The sequence below is a fragment of the Phyllostomus discolor genome, chromosome 5 (assembly GCF_004126475.2).
Source record: "Phyllostomus discolor isolate MPI-MPIP mPhyDis1 chromosome 5, mPhyDis1.pri.v3, whole genome shotgun sequence".
Lineage (NCBI taxonomy): Eukaryota > Metazoa > Chordata > Mammalia > Chiroptera > Phyllostomidae > Phyllostomus > Phyllostomus discolor.
In genome coordinates, this window is record NC_040907.2 from 156,265,667 (window position 1) to 156,274,499 (window position 8,833).

Here is an 8,833-nt window from a genome sequence, read left to right on the forward strand (position 1 = left end):
AGAGATGCGGCAAAGATGCTGGGATTTTACAGCTGGGGTTTTCCTGGAGACATTTCCTCCATTGGAGTCTCAGGACCTAAGGAAATGGGAGTGGGTTCTAGGGAGAAAGGAGGGTGGGGAGGGGATGAGCCTTCTGTCTCAGGAACAGGGCGGGAGAAGCCTTCTTAGAGGGCTCCCAGGTGCCCAGAGCTTGCTCCCGCATTGCTAACGGAAGTTTGGGGCGGGATGTCTGAGCCTGGGACGGAGTGCTCACGGGAAGAGGGTGTCCATTCGGGTTCAGGGAGCCCACGGATCCCCTGAGATGACCTTAGACATTTGTTTGTAGGTTCACTTTCTAATGGAGAGTAGAACCCTTCAGAGGGTCTAACACTCATAAAAATTTAAGGACCATTGACTTACAGGCAACTAAGCTTCTAAGAAATTCAGAGGGCTAAATTGATCAAATTCAACATAAACCTCCCACAGGCCTCTCTGAGCCTGCATTGCAGAAGGCGAGATTCACAGTTACAATTTTACAGTGTTTGGGTTAACGTTCTCTGAGGTCTAGCCTCTCTGCCAGATCCAAGCTCCATGAGGACAGAACCATGCCGGCCTTGCCTCGGCCCCTGGCCTGGTGCCTGGCACAGATTAAGTGCTGAGCACAGGTTTGTTGACTGACTAAAGGAGACAAATGACTGAATGATGAGAACACTGTAGCGCTCTGTGCGCGACACCCAGCAAAGCAGCCTTTGCTGCCCCCTCCCCCGGGAGGCTCACTCCTGCCCTTGTTCTATGACTAGGATGTCTTATGTGGCCAAGATTCTGTGTGTGTGTGTAAACAGGGGCCAAGAGGAAAAGAAGTTAAAATATTAACTAATCCAAGCGAGAAAGCCAGAGCTATATAGTTTATTCTTTTGCCTGCTTATTCATTCATTTAACAGCCAATAAGTAAGTGCCTTCTATGTGCCACACATGTGCCAGCCAAGGAGGAAGATTCAAGAACAAACAAGACAGTGTCTTGTCCTAAAGGATCTCACAGCGTGGTAAGAGAAATAAAATAATTATAGCAACAACCACCTTAATGATAATATAACTTGTGGTTTTTAAACAGTTACTTTATGCTATTGTCTTACTACACATGCTTTAAAATATTGGCCCATTTGTTCTCCTTCACAGCTCTCTGAGGTGGGAATGCTATTCCTGTTTTGTGGGTTAGGAAATCAAGACAGAGAGGTCAAGTCGTTTTCCCAGAGTCACACAGCAAAGCTTTATATTCTCAGACTCGGTGCTGCGCTGTTTGAATACGAAGTGACACAGCAGGGATGTCCGCACATGTGCAAACAGTGCCACGGGGGTCTGGAGGACGGGGTTCCGAGTGAGCCCAGGAACGTGACATTGGAGCTGGAAGGTGGGCAGCATTTTGAGAGCTGGGTGTTTGTCAGAGAGGGGTGGCTGCAGGGTGGGCGGCCCGGTGGAGGATTCTGGGAAGTGAAAGCACAGAGATGAGAAAGGGTAGGAGGTCTCTGGGGGAACAGGGAATAGTTCACTGTGGCTAGACCCAAGGGTATGCGAAAAGGTGGGGGGCAGAGAAGGCAGGAAGAGTACACGGAACCAGTTGGGGTGAGATCCCAGGTGGCACGGGAGGCCGCATGCTGGGCTGTGAGGAGGGGACAGATGGAGGCACAATGAGTAAGCTGAGTGGACCTCACCTGCCCCTGTGCTGTGGCTCATCTGGTGCTGGGGGCAGGGAAGCAGCTCCTTCTGACTCAGCCAGGCGTGAGTCCTGGGCTGGCAGTAAAGCAGCGTATTGGGGGGAAGAGACAACCCACCTGAGTGTAGTGATGTTCCCAGGTAACCCCCAGAAAGCCCTCGCCAAGGCTCACCACTGCTGTGGGGCCCGGCCTAGATGGGCAGCTAAGGTCACTCATCAAACTGAACAGTCCGCTGAGCCCGTGGACACTCCCCTGATAAAATCCTTGAGAATCCACCCTTTTCTGCTGCACAGAATTTATCGCTGTCAAGTGAGTTCTTGCTTGCTTTGACCAGTGATTTTCAGATATGCCTTAATTAGAGGGAGAGGCAGAATGGGGGTGGTGGGGGGGAGAGAGAGGCAGAGAGAGAGGGGAGGGAGGGAGGGAGGAGGGAGATGACGTGAATGGATGCGCTGCGTGGACTGACTGCGGGAGAGGTCTCGGGGAGGCAGCGTGGTGGGGAGGCAGAGAGCAGCTGAGAGAACATATGACTCCTGTCACTGTAAGTGAAGATTAAACCGTGGAGAGAGTGAGGCTTTGCTGGCAGCCACTGGATTAACAGCTTGTAGATTTCAATAATCAGTTAAAGTTGAGTTTATCATGCATGCCGAGGACCCTGCCTTTTTAAGATGAACTATGCCATCGTAGCTGGAGACGGCTGGAAGTCGGGGAGGGCGATCCGCAGCCTGCAGGTGCTGCCCCTTGGAGGGGCATCGCCCACTCCTGCAGCAGCAGGTTGGCGGGGGCAGCCTGTCAGGGGGAGACAGCCTGTCCATTTCTTAAAACCATGATTTGAACGGATATGACCAAGAAAAGGTAGATGCGATTCCTAGGACAGTGACCGAGAGGAGCTGGCTCAAGAAGCGTCTGCCCTGCCCCTCAGCCAGCACAGTGGAGCTCGAAATCCTTGGTCCCGAAGCCTCAGTCTTTCTCTCAGGGCCTCCTGAGCCCATTTCTAGCCCCCTCCCTAGGCTCCCCTCTGGCAGGCCTCCCCTCGCCGGACCTACCCCCACCCTCATCCCCATCTCCCTGAGCAGAGCTTCTGCCTAAGCTCCCACCCTTGTTTTCACTGCCCCAGCTGCTCCTGCTCGCCAGCTCCGAGCGGAATCTGAACTCCCCCACTAAGAGCCCTCTGCGGGCCTACTCCCTCCCCAGCGGGAAGGCATCCTCTCTGCTCCTGTGGGGCCCATCACCTTTTCTTCGTGTTGTGATGTGTGGGTGGTTGTAACGTGACTCTTGTCAGGGAGTGAGCTCCAGATGGCAGGCAGCACACCCGGGCTTCTCCGTGTGTCCTGTAGTGTTCCATCCAGTTTGCTAGTACCTTGCCCGTGGCAACCACACCACATACTGTCTGCTCATTCTTGGTTTTCCCATCACCTTCTTTCACTGACAGTGGCCCACTCACTGTTCCCCAATGCACCGTGAACTTTCTGAACTATTCGTTCATTCCGAATACATTGAACATATCTTTTCTATTTTCCAGACTGACTCCTCCACATCCAAGACCCAGGGGTGAGCGCATGACCTAGACCTGGCCAAGTAGAGCATTCCCTTCTCCTAGCCACTGAGATCAGTTACAGATGGGCAGGTGACATGAATCACACCATTGGAACTCAAGTCTAAGACTTCTGGGGGAACTCTTCAGGAAGCAACACGCACTTTCCTCTGGAGTTGCTTAATAACAGCCATCAGCTCGGAGCTCCTAGGGCCACCCTTGAGGAGCGAGAATCCGGTCCCACCAAGGAAAGCAGATGTGCGAGGCAGAGAGCAAGAGACGCTTGGTGACATCCAATGAGCACCTAGATCCAGCCATGCCTGAACTACCCTCTTTTGCTTAAGTCAGTCTAAACTGGACTTCCACAACATAAAAATAAAGGTAACACATGGGCCTTTATGGATATGAAAACCAGCCTTTTGTCCTCCAGGGTTATCCTAAATGTGGGTCTCTTGCTGCCAGGAGGTGGTGGGCAGGGGAGGAGGGGTTGCTGGCTTGTCTGCTATCCTCTGTGCCTGGCCTTCAGGCCCCACCTGATGGGGAGCCTCCTGCTTTATCTAGGAGCATGCCTGAGCTGGGCCCTTTCTCATCTCTTGGAGTCCACGGTTTCAGTAGCATAAACAGATTGAATGATGGGCTCTGGACAGCGGAAGGAAGCTGATTCCAAGGACACAGCTCATTCTTGCTCAGCTTGATTAATAATTAGGTGTTAGTATCCTCCAGGATTTGAACATGAACAGGTTTGGTTTTTTTTGGTATTGGATATATATTTTTGTTATCCTGCTATTGTTTTTATGTTGGGTTCTACTTTAGTTGTCATATCTCTCCTGCCCCTTGAAATACTGAGGTCCCAGTATTTCATTGCCCCAGGGACTGAGAATGTGCCCACACACTTAACGAAGTCTGCAGTGGGTGTATTTTTAGTTGGCTTGTTTGCATCTGCTCTCCCCCTGTTCCTAGCCTGATTGACACGTGCTGGGTGAGAGAGAGAGGCACAGGAGCCTAACTTCGCTACAGAAGAGACTTGGCTACAGTGGTGGCCTCCCAGCACCCCTCTGATCAGTTCTCATGGCAACAGGCAGGAGATTTCCATCCCTTTTAGCTCGTCTAGGTTCCTTTGTTCAATGACAGGGTCCAGCAGAAGTAACACCATTGAGTGTGGTTGGTAGGATGTGTGAATGTCTCACACGAGATGGACAGCAATTTGAACATTTCCCCTAGAATGTCATATGGCGTGCTTGAGTGTGATAGTGGTATGTTACAGAATTGCACACTTATGATTTTGTAGCAAAATATTTTTATGTAATAAAAAAGGGACGTTATTTGTGCTGGACCCTGTAGATCGTGTGGAGGTAAGCTGGGCTTGTTCACCACCTCTCCATGGCCAGGGAATGAGAGAAACGAGAGGCATCGCTGTTAGAAAGAACCCTCCATGGGTGCGGGCAGGACCGTGTGCCGGAGAGAGGTGTTTCCAGAGCGCACACATCTCTGGCCTGGAGAGGCCTCTCGCAGCACAGGCAGCATTTGAAGACAGCCCTTGATCCCTACTGGAGTGCCGCAGAGCCCTTTGCTGGTGCTAGAGAACAGGGAAGTGACTCAGACTTCGGGCAGGAAGCCGATGTCATCCTCACAAGGGGAAAATTGGAGGGAGTTCATAAACGGACAGTTCACAAAGGAGTAGGCGAGTTTGCGGGTATCAGCCAGGAAAGTACAGCACCTCGGGATTAGTGACAGCAGGAAACTGTCCCCACACCGGCCCTGTACCCGAGACTGGAAGCACTCACTGCACCTGGAGAGAACAATAGCAGCGGAAAGGGCTGCCCACAGCCGTGGGGTTCAGGAGGGGAACACAGGTATTGCCAGCCCGGGGCTGGGCTGTGGGAGAGCTGGGGGAATGAAGACCTTGACTGCTGTCTCCTGCTACCCTCTGGTCTGCTGCTGGATCCTCCTGTTGGCTGAACCCAACCTGTAAGGGAGTCTTCTCTTGCAGTCCCTGGATGCCACCCTCCTGAGGCTGCCAAGCCAACTGGAGTGGGTGGGGAGTGGACCTGGAAGGAAAACCAGACAACATCCAGCTTTCTGGAGCTGTCTCCTGAAAGGGCTGCTTGGGATGCAAGAAACAGATCCACTCGGGGTAGCTTCACAGAGAAGCAGGTGGTGGGGCTGGGCCCTCAGAGGTGGGAATGCAGGGGGAGGTGGAGTTTAGGAAGACCCCTTACAAGGCTGCGCAGGAAGACTGCGTGGATTCCACGTGGGCTGGCAGCCGGAACAGGTGATCTGTTGGGCTCCGCCCACCCCAGGCTCAGCTTTCAGCCTCATGGGGAGGAGGTGCTGCCGTCTGGGTCTGTGCAAAGCCTGACATCGCTGGACTTTGCCCCATTTGTGATGCGTACCGACTCTCCCTCAAAGTAAAAAGTAAGGCGTTCCCATTTGAACAAGCAGACCTCGCTGAGCCCTGCAAGGGGAAGCCCGCACCTTCCTCCATCCCCAGCCCCCCAAACTGAGAAAACCAACATCCATCTCCTGGTACACGCCCTTCCTTCCTCTCCTCTGTGCTCACTCCAACATATTTAAATGTTTATAAAATATCCCAACCAGTATTTTTTCTTCAGAAATGGGATCACACAATGTACATAACCCCACAATCAATTTTTTTCCACTAACAGTGAAATGGATGTCTTTTTAGGTCAATCAATACATAGAGCTCCAACTCATCCTTTTTAATCACTTCCTAATACTTAAGAGTATCCATATATAAATATTTTTTGCTAGAAAAATGCACTTCTCTCTCAATTAGCCAACACAGAGTGCTTGGTGACCTAATGGGTCAAATTACCATAAATCAGACTCACTTTTGGACTCCATGAACTTCCAGTTCAGTCAGGGCTGTAAGTGGGGGCCTGGGGCAGGAGAACTCACTGTCCGAGGGATCCCGTGAGTGGCACACAGGTGATGCCAACACCAGGCGCTTTAGGGAAAGTCTTAGGGGCTGAGAACTCCTCGAGGCCTCCTGCAGGGGGCGGAGGGGTGATTTGAGCTGGACCTTGAATGAAGGGAGGGATACTATGACTGTTTTACTCACGCGCACCAGCCTCCATCAGCGGCGCAGAGGGTCTGCCAGGGCTGCACCAGGAGGCGGCAGTCCTTTGCAAGCGACATAGAGACAAGCAGAGAGGAACTAGTGTCCTTGCAAGTGCTTGAAATCAGTTGTTTTCCTCAAGTAGATGAATTATCCCTCTGGTTCATAATTCTTTCACACTCCTGATTTGTGTAACGAACTCTATTTTCCTGGAAAGCTCATATGTCAGCTCGAGTCTTGTCTGTGTCTAAATGATCACAAGTTGAGAATCAGGCCTGTTTCTGTTAATGAGGTTTGACGTGATGCCCACTGGACAGTGAAGACCTCTGGGCCCCACGGGTCTGTATCAGATCACATCTCAGCACAGGCTGCCATCAGTTCCCTGTGCAGGAGAGCACCCGTTCTCTGTGGGTAGCATGAGAAAGCAGCGCGGAAGGGCAGCCTGCTCTCCTAGCCACACAGTGGGTTTGCCTGCCTTCCTCCTGGCCTCCCTCCTTCTGTCTTCTTACCTTGGTCTCCACCCCTCCTCTGCCCCCTTACCAGTATCTCTCTGTTTTTTAAGTATATTTTATTGATTATGCTATTATAGTTGTCCCAATTTTTCCCTTTGCCCCCACCACCCGGTACCCCCATTCCTTCTAGCAATCCCTCTCTTCGTTCATGTCCATGGGTCGTGCATATAAGTTCTTTGGCTTCTCTATTTCCTATACTGTTCTTAATCTCTCCCCTGTCTATTTTGTACCTGCTGATTATGCTTTTTAATCCCTGTACCTTTTCTCTTATTCTCCCCTTCCCCCACCCCGCTGATAAACCTCCATATGATTCCATATCTATGATTCGGTTCTTGTTCAACTTGTTTACTTAGTTTGTTTTTGTTTTTAGATTCGGTTGTTGATAGCTGTGAATTTGTTGTCATTTTACTGTTTACAATTTTGATCTTCTTCATTTTCTTAAATTTAACATTTAATGTCCCTTTAACATTTCATGTAATAAGGGCTTAGTGACGATGAACCCCTTTAGCTTTGTCTTGTCTGGGAAGCACTTTACCTGCCCTTCTGTTCTAAATGATTGCTTTGCTGGAGAGAGTAATCCTGGTTGCAGGTCTTTGCTTTTCATCACTTTAAATACTTCTTTCCAGCCCCTTCTTGCCTTCCAAGTTTCTTTTGAGAAATCAGCTGATAGTCTTATGGGTAACTCTGTTTTTGTAGTCTTTGTAGGTAACTGTTTTCTCTTGCTGCTCTTAAGATTCTCTATCTTTAACCTTTGGCATTTTAATTATGATGTGCCTTGGTGTGGTCCTCTTTGGGTCCAACTTATTTGAGACTGTACTTTCTGGACTTGTATGTCTATTTCCTTTGCCAAATTAGGGAAGTTTTCTTTCATTATGTTTTCAAATAAGTTTTTAATTTCTTGCTCTTCTTCTCCTTCTGGTACCCTTATGATTTGGATGTTGGTATGTTTTGAGATGTTCCAGAGTCTTCTTATTCTCCCCTCATTTTTTGGATTCTTTTTTCTTCATTCTGTACTGGTTGACTGTCTGTTTCTTCCTTATGTTCCAAACTGTTGATTTGAACCTCAGCTTCCTTCCCTTCACTGTTGGTTCTCTGTGGATTTTCTTTTTCCTTTTCTTTTCTTTGTGTGTGTCTATGCATAAACTATTTATTAACAGATAAGGCCTACAAATGTATTTCTTCTTGGACACACCTATAGTGTGACCCTGATGGCCTATGGTCTTAGTGTGCTATCCTTGAACATGAAGACCCCAGAAGTGGTGCAGCCCTTAGTGGGCCCAAATTTTCTTCAGCTGCTCCAGGTCTTCATGAAGCTTGTTGTCCAGACCATTTGCCAGGAACTAGCTGTATTTTCCATCCTTTGCCTCCTTCTGTCTGTTCGAGAACCAGTCTGGAATCTTGTACTGGTGTCGGGATCTGCATAATGGTAATCACCTGCTCTACCTCATCCTCTGTGAGCTCTCTGGACCTTTTGGTGAGGTCGATGTCTGCTTTTCTCAACACCACATGAGCACAGCTTCACTCCACACCCTTAACTGCAGCGATGGCAAAGGCTATTTTGCATCGCCCATGGGCATTGGGGTTGGGTACTTGCAAAATGTGCTGGAACTGCTCAGGATTCACGAGAATCATGGCTGCAGCAGTGTGTAGGCCTCCCGTGGAAGTGGAGTTTTGTTTATTTCACTTAGCGTAGCATTCCTTTCTCCCCTTATATATTTGCTGTACTCAGTGAGATCTCTAACCATCCTTATCACCAGTGTTTTGAATTCTGCATCTGATATGCTGGCTATCTCCATTTTTCTCTGTTCTTTTTCTAGAGCTTTGGTCTGTTCTTTCAGATCTTTTGGGGCCATATTTCTTTGTCTCCTCAGTTTGGCAGCCTCCCTGTGTTTGTTTCTGTGTGTTAGGTAGAGCTGCTTTGACTTGCGGTCTTGGGGCACCTGTTACGTTGTAAGGGGCGGAGCCTTAGGTATTTACTAGGGTGGGGCAACATGCTTTGCTGCTTTGTGGCATTGTA

The 8,833-nt window shown here is 49.6% G+C and overlaps 1 pseudogene; it reads right to left on the bottom strand.

The window, feature by feature from the left end:
• Nucleotides 1–4,821: 4,821 nt before the first annotated feature.
• LOC114497044 lies at nucleotides 4,822–8,448 on the bottom strand (annotated as a pseudogene).
• Between the last annotated feature and the right edge of the window lie 385 nt (nucleotides 8,449–8,833).